At 31.0% G+C, this 16,390-nt stretch overlaps 1 pseudogene; it reads left to right on the forward strand.

The window, feature by feature from the left end:
• Positions 1-104: 104 nt before the first annotated feature.
• LOC124973742 (cyclin-dependent kinase 17-like) overlaps positions 105-16,390 on the forward strand; it is a 127,133-nt pseudogene continuing 110,847 nt past the window's right edge.

Raw genomic sequence — 16,390 nt, forward strand, 5'->3', positions numbered from 1 at the left:
AACATGACTGGCTGCCAGTGTGTCATGACACACAGATTACCTGACAAGCCTTCCCTCACTGTGACAGAGATTCTGCTGTAGAGATTTGTGGCAGCAGGTAAAACATGATCACCCTCACCCCTTGCTTTGCAAGTAGGTGTTTGTGCTGTGAGAGAGGAAAAGGCATAGTGGAAAGGAATCTGCATTTTAAGTCAGAAGTCATGGGTTGGGATTTGATATGCTGAAACATTTGTTTGGATAACTCCAGGGAAATCATTTAGTCTACCAAGCCTTCAGATATCATATTTCCTTTTCTCTGAAGGGTTGTTATTTCCTCAAGGATACCCATCATGTTGGCAGAATAAATACTTTACAGACTAGTTTTCTTTGCTTCAAAGTCTACAACATTGTATCTATTTTCCCAGACCTCCTAGCTTCTGCTGAGATTTCACTGAGAGCTGTTGTTTTGTGTTTAGTGTGGGACAGGAGAGATGGGCTAGTAGGAAATTTGAAATAATAATTTGGATATAATTACACTAAGGAGGGGAAAAGTTGCCTTTGTATCAAATCCCCAAATTTACTATATAGTCTTCTATTTTTCTTGCAATATGATATCTGCTAGATACCTGAAACAAAGTTCTAATTTTCTTTCAGAAACCCATTGAATTCTTGGTATTACTTAAATTCAGTGTGTTTGGGGGCATTTTTTCCTTGTTTTTTGATCCCAATGGTGCTTCACCACTGAGTCACATCTCTAGCCCTTTTTAACACTTTGAGATGGGGTCTTGGTAATTTGTTTAGGGTCTTGCTAAATTGCTTAGGACCTTGCTACATAGTTAAGGCTACCTTTGAACTTGTGATCCTTGTTAGCATGCCCAGCTCAGTGTGTTTATTTTTAAGGTAGAAGAGCCTTGCCATTATGTTTGCCAGTGATATTCAGAAATAAAATAAGCACAGTATGCATCTTCATGGGTGGTTTATGGGACATGTTTGTGGCAGAAGGGGTGGTAATGGGAATTGAACCCAGAACAACTGTACCATTGGACATATACCTAGTTCTTTTTAGTTTTAATTTTGAAACAGTCTTGGTAAATTGCTGGATTTGGTTTGGTGATCCTCCTACTTCAATTACCCAGGTAGCATGAGTCACTGTACCTGACTAGGACACTTTTTCTTTTCTTTATTTTGGGGGGGGTACTAGCAATTGAACCCAAGGGTGCTTCAACACTGAGAACCACCCCATCACTTTGTATTTTTTATTTTAAGAAAGGGTCTTGCTAAGTTGCTCAGGGCCTCACTAAGTTGCTGAGGCAGGCTTGAATTCACAGTCCTCTGTCACAGACTCCCAAACCTCTGAGATTGTAAGCATGTACCACAACATTTGGCTAGGACATTTGCTTTTAAAAACTTGATTACTTATTAACATTTATTTTATACATTAATTTATATGTGCTTCTGAGAATTGAACCCAGTGCCTCACACATTCAAGGCAAGTACTCTACCACTGAGCCACAACCTTAACCCCAGGACATATACTTAATGAGTATTTGACCACAAGATATACCTCTTTTTAAAAAAGCTATGAATCAAAGAAAATGAACCTACTTTTTTGAGAGCTAGTTAATATTTTAAACTAATTGCATATTTTCTGAAATAGTTCTGTATTATTTATTAAAAAATGCTTAGTTTACAATCTGGTGAAATGTTTACAACATGTAATGGTTTTCAAGTAGTATATATTGTTTTCTTTAATAACATTCCCTTTTACAATAGTGACTTTTGACAGGTAGTAAAGAAGAAAAAATAGAAACTGTTGAATTTCTTCTTCAATAGACTTACTTGATATAATACTTGGAGCATCTTAATAAATATTGAAGAGATTGCAGGTAGCAAGGACTACCACAATATGATATTGCATATTCCCTTGCTTTTATTAATAGCTTTGACAGAAATTCTGCATCTTTTTGGTCAGTGCCTAATAATTGCTTCCATCACATTCTTTCCTTATCGACTTTAGGTTCATTGTTAGAATAAAAATTTTTATAATAAAATGTAGAATTTTATCTAAAGTACTTGCAAGAATAGAGAATTCTGAGCTCATCAGATTTTTTAAATGTTTAATTCTTTTAAATTTTTCAAAAATTAATTCATACCATTTCCCCTAAAATTTAAATATAAAATTATTATTTGAAGCAGCATTTCTGTTCCTAGGGTTATACTCAAAAAAGTTGAAACAGGTTTACAAAGTCTTGTCCATATTATTTGCCACTTATAACTAAATAACTTTTATTTTTGCTACCAGGGATTGAACCCAGGGGCACTTAAACACTGAGTCACATCTTCATCCTTTTTTATATTTTATTTAAAAACAGGGTTTGTTGAGTTACTTAGAGCCTAGTCAGGTTGCTGTGGTTGGCTTTGAACTTGCAATTCTTCTTCCTCAGTCTCATGAATCTCTGGGATTATGCACCACTGCACCTGTCCTAAATAACTTTAAAGCATTATATTTTAGAAATGTTTCTGCTTGGTAATACACCTGTGATTGTTTAAAGATTATTTATATTAAAATATCAAATTTGGGACAATAATTTCAAAGTCTCTGTATAACTGATACTTAAGTTTTTTTTGTTTAATTCACTAATTTACACACTTTTCTAGATGTCTCTCAATAGGAATATAAGTTCATTTAGGCAAGGATTATATCTTTTATATTCTATAGCATGCTTCATCATAAAGCACATACTAGGTAGTAAATTCATGAAAGAATTGATGTAAATAATCTTGAGATAGTTAAAGTCAAAAAATGGATAAAATGAGTACATTAGTTTTTGATTATCTAATTTTTTATTATATGAGAAAGGGATAGATATTAGCTAAATTAAAATAATTTTATAAATATTTTTCATAAGAAATTATTTTAACTGTACTGCTTTGTATGAATAGTTCTAGACATGAGTTTATATGTACTGATCTCTGTTACAACTTCAGTTTTATGCTTTGCTTTCCCATGTGATCCTGAATCTTGGGCTGGTGATGGAATGATTTCCAAATACTGTGAACCACAGAGCCTTTGGTGAAGACTGGCAGGCCTCCACCATCTCACAGCATGCATTTCTTTCTCCAGCAGTAAACAGTTTCTTTCAAGAAACCCCCATTGTTGAGACCCCACAGTGAAACTGGAGCAAGTCCTGGCTCCATCATGGAAATGCCCAGAAAAGGAAGAAGATTTAGTAATTTGATTATTTGTCTATTTCATCTAACTTTCTGATTGTAGAACATGCATGTATTTAGGTTTTAGTCTGCCAGCCTTTATTATCTGATTTCTCTTTGCCAGTTAAAAAAACAAGTTAAGAGTAGGAAGGACATCAGAAAGATAGAAGGTTCTAGAGAGGGTATTTTTGGTACTACAGAAAAGTAATATTTGAATACCTGTCCATCAGAATGGAACCAAATCCCATAAGAAGGACATGCAGAATTTCAAAATGATTGGAAGCTTAGGGTGGTGCTTAATTTAGGATCATATACCTCATTAGTGCTTGAAATAATCACTATAGACTAGTAATTAGATTATCACCTCAGAGGTTACTCTTTTATTATTATGTCCTTTTACATACCCAGGAAAATACATATCTGAAAGTTTCTATTTATTTTATGTCTATTTCCCTGATAATTTTTGGTGGTGTCTATTTTCAAAATTTTCAAAAAACTTTTTATTTGCAGATGGGCACAAGGTCTTTATTTATTTATTTTTATGTGGTGCTAAGGAGGGAACACAAGTGCCTCACATGTTCTGGGCATACACTTTACCACTGAGCCTTAATGACAGCCCTCATGGTTTCTTTTTTAAAATTCATGATTGATTTGACTTTTGCAACATGTTATATTTTTAAACACAATTCAAAATTTCTTGAAATTTTTTGGGTTACCGGGATTGAACTCAGGGGCAATCAACCACTGAGCCACATCCCCATCCTATTTTATATTTTATTTAGAGACTGGGTCTTACTCAGTTGCATAGTGCCTTGCTTTTGCTGAGACTGGCTTTGAACTCACCATCCTCCTGCCTCAGCATTACAGGTGTGTGCCACCACACCCAGCTAAACAGAATAATTTTATTCTTTTATTAGATAATTATATTTACTGAAGTTTCTGAGCATTTTTTGTACTGCTTGCATTCTTTCTTGCCATGGCAGATTATTTCCTGATGTGTTTCATAAAATTTGGAAATATGAACTCATGCAGTTTTTATCTGTGGGTAATAAATGTAGCCTTTACCTGTGTATGTATGATGTTAAAGAATGGTATGCTGCAGTCAGTTCACACTGAAAGATGATTCTTAAATTTCCAGCAATTTTGTCTGTTAAACATTTCTATTATTAATTTTTAATCATATAGTTATAATTAAGATAAATTCAGAAGCAAAAGTAGTGAATATACAAGAGTAATTATTTCTGATTATTCTTGTGCTTTTTACTATTGTTATCTATGTGGTAAGAGTTACTTCTGAGGTATATTTATTACAAAGAACCATGTAATAGTGTGCTACTCCATATTCTTTCCATTGTTACACATTCAGTGTTGTGTTTGTAGCATGAAGTCTGCAATGGAGACTTCATGCCAAAGGAAATCAGAAAACACTACAGGTCAGGGCTTGACTGACTGTTGATTGTCTAAACCAGGGACTTGTTAGTACATTTTTAGGTTTTGTGGTCTATGGTCTCTGTTGCATATTCTTTTCTTTGATTAGTAGCATTTAAAGTGCAAAAACAAAACAAAACAAAATAAACAAACAAAAACATGTTTAGTTCAGGAACCATACTAAAACATCTATTCTTGTACTGGACTCTTGGTCTAGATTTAAGAAAGCAATGTTGAAAGTGTTAGGGAATGAGATGAAATTTAAATTTACTGGATCTCTAGCTATTATGTACTGAATGGCACAAAAATTGAGCAAGTAGGTGTTCTTCTGGTTCTCAAAATCTACTACAGCAAAGAAATCTCTTACTCACCTGAAAGATTAGTAAAGTTCTGACATAAGCCTGCATTGTTTTCATTTTTCTTAATGGGATCAAAACTACAATGAGCAGTTGTGTTTGAATAACACTTGTTTGTTAATAACATAACTTTGTTGTGTCAGGAGGCATTCAAGTTTTTATTAATAGTCTGATACTACCAAACTTACCTCGTAATAATTTTGCAAGAGATGGTGTTTCTACGAGGACTCAGTTGCAGTTTAGACACCCAAGGCTTCACCTTTTATCTCACTGTGCACCTAAACCCAAGCACTTTCCTGCCAGTATAAGCAACCCCTACCAAGAAAGGGGCAGTCTGTTTATGCTTAAGAGCTCTTGATGTTCAGTTCTCTCTTTGTTAATTTGCTTCTGGAGTATTTCCTATACATTTTTTGCAACCACCTTTACTTATTTAAGCAATATATTTCAATCTACATTTGATTGAGATAGGAAAATTTTCAAATGTTGCTAGAAATATAAGGCATGTTTCAATTCTTTAACATTTTTACGTGTGACAGAAAAAAATTGTGACTGTAGATGTATCTGATATCAAATTTTAAGACATTAGGAATCAATCACCAATACAATCATTTTTGCTACCAAGTTAATTTTTTGTCTAGATGTCGACATAAAATTTTTCCAGAATGTCTTTATAATAGAAGTGATTCCATTAACATTTGCAACTGCTTATGAATATGAATTGAACATTTTTAGTATTAAATTACCAAGACAAAAATATAGAAATAGAAATAAGGTAAATTTTAATATTGATTTGATAATAAAACCTTGAGTTTAATTTTTAAAGTACTATTTTTAAGTAAATATTATTCATTAAAAGTTTAAATGTGTATTTCCAGGCTGTAATTTTTATTTAACTCTGGATAATGTCTTGAATGCAAGTTCTCTCATAATGTTTCATTATCCAAGAGTGTAAAAGGATTTTTTAGTACTTCCTGTTTGAAGACATTTGAGTTAATGTTTTGATCTCTTAACTGCACACCTATGCACCTGACTATAAAAGACTGTTTTGATCTGATATTTGTTTGTTGGTTGTCTATTATTTTACCTGCAATGATAATTACATAGTAGAATAAAATAAATATTCAGTAAGTTAAACATTGTCTCATTTTCCAAAACAGATATTATTCAAAAATATCTAAAAATGGTATCAGATGTTGAGAATGGGCAAGCTTCTGGGAAGTCATCTGATGAAGTCCAGTCATCTACAGGTGTTTGTCTCAGAAATCAAAAACATAGATATATGACAGTGGAGGTAACACTTTAAAAATATATAAATATACATTTATATGTGTGTTTTTGTATATAAATAAACACACACACACATATATGTATACATATATATTAAATGAATATAGAAATTTGACAATTTTCATGAGGAGAGCTGTTATAATTATATCAGTGATTTGTATTCTTAATATTTCCTTTTTCCTAATTACTATTCCAAGGCAAGTACACATTAATCACAGAATTCTATATTATACAACATACAGAATATTCATTTTTAGTTCCCTGTTGAGCAAAAGTGATTTTCTTTTAAATTCCAGAAATCTAGACTGACATCATTCTAGAGAGACTTTTCAGAAAATGTGATTTCCATTATATCTCTTTGAGATTGATTTGGATACTTCATATTCAGATTTTAAGAGAGAAAAATAAAATAGACACCTGCTTTTTTCTCCCTTGCTTCATAAGTATCAGTACCATTTTCTTTGTGGTTCATGGCACCTAGAAATCCCTACTGTACATAGTAAATCATTTCTCCATGTTTTTCAACATATTTCTTTTATTGTCAATGGGATATTATAACTTTGAAGACAGAAATAATGATTTATCATTTCAGTATGTACTGTATATTATTTTTCTACAAAAAGTGAAATCTTTAAAAATAGAAGTTTGTTTCTTATAGCTGTAGACAATGAAGATTAGAGTATCTGTCCTAATGATAGATTACATTTTTATTGTTAAAAGATTGTTTCTAAGTAGTTAAGGAAAACAATATCAGTGTTCTCTCTAATAAATTAACACTTCCAAATCTTGAGGTCAAGTTGATATTTTTGTAATTATATAGATATATCAAAATAATAAAATTTTTCTTAATTTTATTTATAATATATGTGATTTTATCACAGGTATAAAAGATGTTGGCATTTGGATCTATATGTAGATCATATAATTCTTTCATTGAATTATATATTTTCCCTCCAGAGGTTACATGGTACAGTTTATATATATATATATATATATATATATATATATATATATATATGCTTTTAGTTTAATTCATTTTAGTATCTAGAACAATTTATTTTTTCATTCCTCCCTTTGCACATACACACATGATCTACTTCTGATTAATCATGGCCTAACTGATAATTTCAACTTTACAATGCTGAAAAATCAATACACATTTATAAGAACCCATGCTTCATATTTTGAATTTTGACATTTTCCCTGACTGGCAATATGCAGTATGATACTGCTTTGTGATGCTGTATCACAGTTCCGTTAGCCATGAAGCAACAGGACTAAACTACAGTACTCTATAGTGTTCTTTGTTGCTAAACTGTGATATTCAGTGAATTATGTATATTTAAGTGCATTTCCAACTTAATGATATTTTCATCTTATATTTGGTTTATCAGGACATAACCCCATGGTAATTTGAAGAACATGTACTCTTATTCAAGAATATTTTTGGAGATTTTTTGTTTATTGTTCCAGATGAGTTTTAAGCATTTCATTGTTTTTGGCAAAAATCATTTTGGTATTTGATTTGGGTTATATGAAATATTAAAATTAATATGGTGATAACCACTATTGTTGCATTGTTTAGTCTGACCATTTGGAATATGGTATATATCTGTATTTAAGTCTTTTATCTCTCAGCAAATATTTACACAGTTACTTTTTTATCTCTTGTTTTTTATAATTTTATAATAAAATGATTTATTTTTATAGAATTTACATTTCTTGATGTGATGATAGAGGCACGTTTCTCCTTGAAGTTTGTCTCAGCTCACATTCCACAGTTATGATACCACCTTTTATGGACAATGAGTCCTGCTTCCTCTAATGTTGAAGTATGAACACTAGAGAAGCATACTAAGTCAAGAATATTAAGCAGGTTTTATTTAAAGGTAATAATACAGACTTCTCCCTGGAGGGAGAAGGGGCCACGGCTGATATTCTAAAGTCCCAAGAAGTGAGTGCACCCTACATATTTTATAGGTTAAGGTCTCTTTTGTTTTCCACTTCTCTCCTCCTTATCTCTCCTTCCTGCCTAGTGACTAGGCCTGGTTTCGCAGGTGAGATGTAAAAAGTGAGAAACAGATGGGGCAGTGGGAGGGCCAAAATGATTCAACCAGGCAAGGGCCCAGGGGACATTAATTAGCAGCTCCTTCCTTGCAGTCCTTGATAACAGCAGGTAAATATGGTAATCAATGGGCTCCAGAGATCACTGACATTCCTTTCTCCCAGAGGCAGCCTCCAACTTCCAGGGGCACATGGCTTTTATGGCCTCCATTTCTTGATTTGACCTGATTCCCTATTTCTACACTAACTGCCTGTCTCCAATTCTTGCTTCAGAAATCAAATGGAACAACTTTTACTTCTACTAACAGCAAAAAGAAAACATTTTAATTTTCTTTCATATGTTGTGTTTAAAAAATAATATCTACTTGTCTAATTATTTATATTGATCACATGTTGTATCTGCATGTTCCTACCATATTGTGTAATAATTTCAAAGTAAATTCAAGATAAATTTACTAATGGAATGACCCCAAAATAACTGAGTCCAATTTGTCTTATGTCATTTCTGTAAAACTGCATTATATAACTTTGCTTACAGTAGTAAATATTTTGCCTTCAATATATTATATATAATGAATATAGATAACTGTTAAACAGCAGTTAACTTCAAATAATTATTGCTACAAAAATACTCTAAGGTACATGAATCAAAAGTCAAATGCCCTGTCTTTTTTGTTTTGATTATTTTTCTTTTCGTAGGTTTTAAAGAAATGGTTATTCCTACCTGCAGATTGCAGTTTACCTGATGGATATCTGGAAAATTAGAAAATCAACAGTCCACCATTTCATTAAACATTAAGCTGTAGGTCTCATAGAGCTTTGTTAGTAAGTTTTTGGTATCCTACCTGCATCATCAGATCTGCTTTTTCTATTATCTTAATGCAAATTTTTTTAATTTTTGGCAGTTATGGGAATTAAACCCCAAAATTTGCACAAGCTAGGCAAGCTCTGTCAATGAGCTAAAACACCAGCCCTTAACTTAATATTATGTAAACATTCTGGGTTTTATCATTTTCCATTCTTAAGAGTTTATTGGAATCCTTATCATGCATGCATATTGGAATGTGATTCAAGCTATGTTATAGTTTATTTTTGGTAAATTTTATTGATATATGCTACATATGCAGAATATGTCACACATATATCTTCTTAAATGTACTATACTAGATATAATGAACATTTGTTAATGTATATGTATTACCCAGTGAAGTCCCCAAACCACCACCCTACAACTCAATGAGTATCCACAGTGTTAACATACCTGTATGAGTAGTATGTAGTTGAATAAAATTTTAAAACTCCCAGAAAGCCCCTTCTATTACCTTTCATTTCATTTAATACCCCTCATCTGTAGACATGATCCCTGTCTCTTCTATACCAAAGATTAGTTTTATCTGCATTCATCACACTATTTTGACCATATTATTTTATAGTATGTTTTAATACCTGGAACTTTCTTATTCTCATAAGTACACATTCTTAGTTATCTTTAAAATGCTTAATACTTCTTTTCTTATTCTTATTTAAATCATTGAACTTGGTGTAATTTAGTATAGAAATATATTTTCAAAAATTTACATAGACATGGAAATGTATATTATTTAAACAGTTTGTATGTATGTATATACACATATGTACTAAATGCTTTGTATCTTGATATGTATGAAAGTGTACAGCATGCATTTTTTGTGGTTGGTTCCTTTTGCTGTGTTAAGTTTGTGAGTTTTATCTATGTTGTTGCATGTAGTGATACTTCATTGTTTTTGTTTCATGTTCTTTTACTGCATAAGTATATTGTACTTTTTTAGTGTATTACACTTTTTCAATTCTGTCAATGGTCATTTTACTTCTATTCAGTTTTTACTATTATCAGATAGTGCTGATAATAGTACTATTATCTGTGAGTTTTTTGGTTTTTTTTGCTTAACATATGTAACACTTCATACCTAGGAGTGGAATTATTGGATCGTATTGTGTATATATATATAATATTAATATATTATATATGAATATATATATATATATATATATTCAGACTTCCTAGAAAATATAAAAAGTTTTCCAAAGTAGTTGTACTAATTTATACTTCCAACATCAATGTATTATATTTCTAATAGGTCTTCTTGCCCATTTTTTAGGCTGTCTTTTTCTTTTTTAATTTTAACTTTCTGGTAAAATAGTGGTCTCATTGTGATTTCATTTTGCATTTTATTGTCTGAGTTAAACAGTTTTAAATATGTTTGTTGGTCATTTAGGTATCTTCTTTTGTAGATTAATTGCCCAAGTATGTTGTCTATTTCCTACTGTTTTTTGTACCTTTTCTTTATGGATTTAAAGATATTCTTTACATTCCACATAAAGAAACTTTGTCAGCTTTATGTTTTCCAAACATCTTCTAGAATGTAGCAATTGTCCTACCAGTTGTTATTGAAAGGACAGTTATTCCTGGTGCACTTTGATCTTTGACATAAGTTCAGGTGATGGCATATTATGTCTTTTGGATGACTAGAATTCTCTACTAGGGATACATATAAAGTGTTGTAATAAATAAAATGGGCAAAAAGTAAGTGGTTGGCAAGTCATAAGTCTTCAGAGAAGGAAGTACTTGAGATCGTCCTTGAAAGATGGTTAGGAATTTGTCAATTTGAAAATGAGTCTATGAATAAAGAGCACTCTAAGCAGATGAAATTTCTCACAATAAACTCAGAGATAGGAATGTGTATGTTATGTTAGGAAAATTGTAACAGATAAGAAGGTTTGATATGTAATAACTTATTTTAAAATAGGATTTCAAAGGATAGGATGAACCAGAGTATAAAAAGCATGAGATATCCATTCAAGGAGTCTGAACCTCCCATGTAATAACAAGTGTTTATTTAAACAAGTGCTGACATGATCACATTTTTCTTTCAAATTATAGCTTCAGGTAAAGTAGAGAAAATGAACTAAAGGGAGAGATAGACAAGAAGTATGTAGATGAATTAGGAATTTATTCCAAATTAGGTATGGTGTGGCCATCACATGGAAAAAGAAAGTAGAACACAGACTCTAGAGGTCATCTGAGAGAAGATAGACAGAACCTGGTACCCAGTTAAAATTTGTGTCTGAGGAAGGAACAATTGATGATGACTTCTGTGGTTCTCACAGCTATTTATTTCCTTTCCATATATTATATCATGGGATTTTTTTATTCACAAAAACTTCTGTTTTGACTAGATATTCTAAAGCATATAATTACTTTATTCTGAAACATATAAATACTTTATTCTGTACACACTCTGAGCACATTGACAAAGCATAACCAACTTGATTTTGGTGCATGCCTGTGATTATCATAGTTTTGCACATCAATGCTTAAAACATTTTAAAATATATTTTGTCACTTGATTTCCTTGTCAAAATTTTTCTTTGGCTATCAATTTTTTTAAAAGATTTGTACTTAAATAAATTCTGAATTACATTTGCTCTGATTAGGAGTGAATAATAATTTAATACCATGTGATAGCTTTATGGGGGGATTATCAAATCCATCCTCCCAGCATACTAAATAAGTGCTCTACCAATGAGCTACATCCCCAACCCTTACAATGCAGTTCTCAAAGTTGTCATTTAAAAAAAGTTGTCTCTTGCAGTGTATGTGAAATCCTATTATGAATGCTTAATAATTAGAACTTTTATTACTATTGTCTGTTCCTATCTATTTCCCATGCTTTTTGATTTTGAAATGGCTTATTAGTTTCAGATTAATCGTGCCAACTATATTTAGGTTTCTATCCATACATCTCTTTTGTTATCATTTACATTTACTAAGCAGATTGTTTTTAATATATATTAAAATTTATTCTTCAAAATGAAAAAATCTTTACTTTGGTTTATATTTGAAGGTGTGAAGTAGGCAAATGAATGGGATAGTGGAAACGGGGTGGGAAAAGAAAACTATTTTTCACAACACTAAGAATTCATGTTTACATGAATTACATAGATGCCATATTCATTATGTTTCTAAAAATAGATATATTTCCTCAGTGAGTTCTATTTTCAATATACAATCTGAATCTTAGACTTTATGTTTGGAGAACAAAGGTAAGGTTAGAAATAGATTGTAAGCAGTAAAAACAAATATTCTTCACATGTATTATTAAGAGTTCAAGTTTCTGTGGATAACATACCTTTCATCTTAGATGGGAATTAAGAAAATGAATCCTAGAATTCATTTTTTGCTGGAGGGAGTGCAAGGAAGGGTGATGGGATCTATAAATCCATGGTATCAACCTCAAGTGGACCCTCAGTTTTGCATATTGCACTGTTTAACTCTAAGCAAGGAGTTGATCTCTTCTGCATAATAGAACAAATGTTGTAAACCTGAAACTCCACATTTTCCAATTAACAATCATAAAAACCTGTCTACACTTTTCAATCATGTTGCCCTTTTGTCCCATCTCATCTTCTCAGGGTTATTGGAATATCTATTATATCTATAAAACTCTTTTTATATTGAGTCTCCCTTTCTTACATTCATCCTTCACACTGACTTTATATTTAATAAACTTTTAATTTTAGATTAGCAGAGAAATCACAAAGTAAATACAGTGATTTTTACCATATACACAGTTATTCCTATAATTAGTATAATGTTACTTTAATACGTTTTGTACAACTAAGGAACCAATATCGGTACATTACTATTTACAAAACTCCACATTTCATTCAAAGTTCACTAGTTTGTTTTTTTTTTGTTTGTTGTTTTTTGTTTTCTTTTTTTTACTACCAACCATTCATGTCCCAGAATCCCATCCAGGATACCATGTTATATTTAGTAATTTTATCTCATATTAAAGATACTGGTTACTGGATTGGGAAGTTCTATGTAATACTTATACATAATTGATAAAAAATGAAGTATTCTCTTAACACTGTTGAATATTAAACTAATGGGAAATCTTATATGCTGATAGTCAGAATTCATCAGAGTTTTTTTGCATTTCCAGTAATAGCATACCTATTACAAGTTTTATGAAACTTTTATGTGTATCATCAATAGAATGAAAGTCTATATATGAATATTTGTGTTATTATATTAAAATATAAAATAAGGTACATTAGAAGTGCTTATTTCTTCCCACTGTGTGGATTCCTCATTTTTATGCTGATAATTTTTGTAAAATAATGGCCAGTAGAATTGAGGTTTTCAGTCTCTTTTCTGTCCCCACATGTCAAGTAGCAAAATCCATTGCTGTGAAATAGGGCAATTCAGCAATTTTCACAGGGAGGGAAATGGATGTTTGAAGTAACCTCCTGCTGTCCACAGTGTTTTTCAATACATACTCACCTTTAACGTGGCACCTGTAGAATCTCAGCATATTCTTCACTTATTCTAAAGTTAAATTGGAAATGCATCTCCAGCTTATTAATCCAGTTTCATGACTCTGATGCATAAATTGTGTTGCTAGAAACAAAGTCAGCTAGAAGTCTCTCATTGCACTTGCTATTGCTTGAAAAGTACACTGAATTATAGGAAGATCTATTACAAGTTGTAATTCATCTTTTGTATTTATATTTTAGTGTTCATATGCTTTTTCTGTAGAACTATCTGAATAGGAATTTCCTTAGGCTGTGAAAAACTGAAGGATTTTCTAAGAACAATGAAATATCAGAAAAATGATCACCTTTGGTCTGGAAAGCAGTATTAAGGAAGTTTTTATATTATATTAAAATATAACATTCATTTTATTTTTTAGCTATTATTTCTGTTTTTATGCAACTTTTAAATTTTTAAAATATTCAAAATAAGGTGCAACTCACTCTAGATTTTTGAACTCATGAAAGCAGGGATCTTGTCTGTCTTCTTCACTATATGCTCAGCACCTAACATTGTGCTTGATAAATGTTAAATAAATGAGTTTTTTCTTCTGTCCTCTGAATAATTTACACTGGAGAGCATGTACATAAGCTAGTGATTTTAACTATTGTTAATCTTACATTAAATGAATACAAATGCAAGCAAATTTTTCTAAAAATTCCTTTTAAAAATTTATTAATTATCATAATTACTATTCAGGTGTGATCTTTAAATTCTTAAGCTTGGAAATTATTAGAATGGGTATTGCAATATGCTTTATTCTTTGCATTAGGATCTGATAGTTCACTAATGTAACTACCTTTTGTTTGAATTCTCCACTTTCTTGCTTGGGTGGAATTCAGTGGTGGTATTTATATTAGAGACTGATTATTCAAATTTAACTTTGTAATTACAGTATGATAATTAAATTATGTTTTCCTTATATATAATTTTATTTTTACTTGGCAAATAATTTTGTATATTTACTGGATATAATGACATTTCAATACGTGTATATATGTGTGCTGAACAGATGAGAGTAACTGGCATATCTATCACCTTAAATATTCATTATTTCTTTGTGTTGGGAACATTCACAATCCCTCAACTAACTGAAATACAGTTAATTTTTGCCAACCTGTTACTCTTAAAAAATAGATTTTCAGCATATTCTAATGTCATTAAATTCTATTCTCTGAAGAGTGATTATTTGTAGTCTTAAATTTTTCATGTATCCTTTCCAAATCATTCCTTACATTGTACAGTAAATTTTCTCCTTTAAAATGATTAATTTATAGTCAGTATACTTATGTAATCTATTTTTCTCACTTGCATAATCTTTAAAGCAAACTCCAATGTTTTTGTCATGATCATCCCTAGACCAATGTGTACTTCATGTTAAGGGCATTCTCATATTCACATAACATACTCAAATGAATAAGAAAATTTTCCTACTACTGAGAAGAAAAGGTTTCTAGGTCACAGTCATGTCTTCTCATGGACTCTCATTGCTATAGACAATGACTTTATATATTTTTTCATGGATACTCATTGTTTTGTTCATATTGGCTTATGTGTGTTTTCAAAGTAGTGTTATTTTCTCTCAGTAAAAGATGACCCAAAACTTAAAATTCAAGTTGAAAGTGCAGTAGTTCCATGTTTGGAAATTTAAACATCTAAATTCCACAGATAGGTATAAGAAAATAATGTCATTTTATCATAGTTTTGTTAACCCTGTAAACCTCACTTTATATAAAAAGTAAAAAAATTATTGGAATCAGACTGTCATGTACCAGAGAGTGGGTTGTTGGCCTCATTATACATAATGAAGTAAAAAAAAATTCATTTGTTTCTGGAAAGTGTTGTATCTTGTGGTTTGGCTTCATTATTCTGCACAGCTATTAGCAGAAAGCAAGAACTTAGTAAACAGTTACATACAAGACAGTACCTGGGTAGGTAGTATATGATGGTTCTAAAACTTCATTTCTCTAATTTAATGTTTTTCATGAAAAACATCATATACATAAAGAAAAAAGGTAACAAAAAAACAAAAATCTCTTCTTCAGTCATGTAGTAATATACTGCCTATGACTAGAGTTTTAGTATATCAAAATTGAATTAAGCACTTTTTAGTTGAACCTGCAGTTTTCTACATCATTTTAACTTGGTGTATGTCATTGTAACAAAAGGATAAAAAGAATTCCTTTGTGATACTTCTACTTTTGGTCATTCAAATTTGGAAAGTTTATTGTTTTATCTAAAGTGGGAAGTGATGCCAAGTCTAACCACTAAGTATCAGTTTTATTTTATTTGACAGCTTCAGAAAAATTGCATGTTTGATTCTCTAGGATTGGAGTACAATGCAATATTTTAATAATTTAATATGATTTATATACCTTTGAAAACTGAAGTTATTCATTATTTCCTTTAACTAGCTTTTTATTTAAGGACATTAGCATCATCTATGCAAGAAGTGATTTTTTTAGATTATTATTGTATCTTCTATTGCAAAGGGATTCTAGAAAACATTTTTTAAGAAAATTCTTATTCTTGGCTTCTGTTTACTTTTTTTAAAATTTTGTTCTCTCAGTTCCTATTTTCCACCTGTTTGCATTGTTTTTCCAAATCTTTGGTGTTAAGGTTGTTTATCATTTAAAATTTTCTTTTGAAATATACATTGGGTATATTGGGTTTCTGTAACATATTTTGATATATTCCACCTACCCCA

The sequence above is a fragment of the Sciurus carolinensis genome, unplaced genomic scaffold, assembly GCF_902686445.1.
Source record: "Sciurus carolinensis unplaced genomic scaffold, mSciCar1.2, whole genome shotgun sequence".
In the NCBI taxonomy this organism is placed as follows: domain Eukaryota; kingdom Metazoa; phylum Chordata; class Mammalia; order Rodentia; family Sciuridae; genus Sciurus; species Sciurus carolinensis.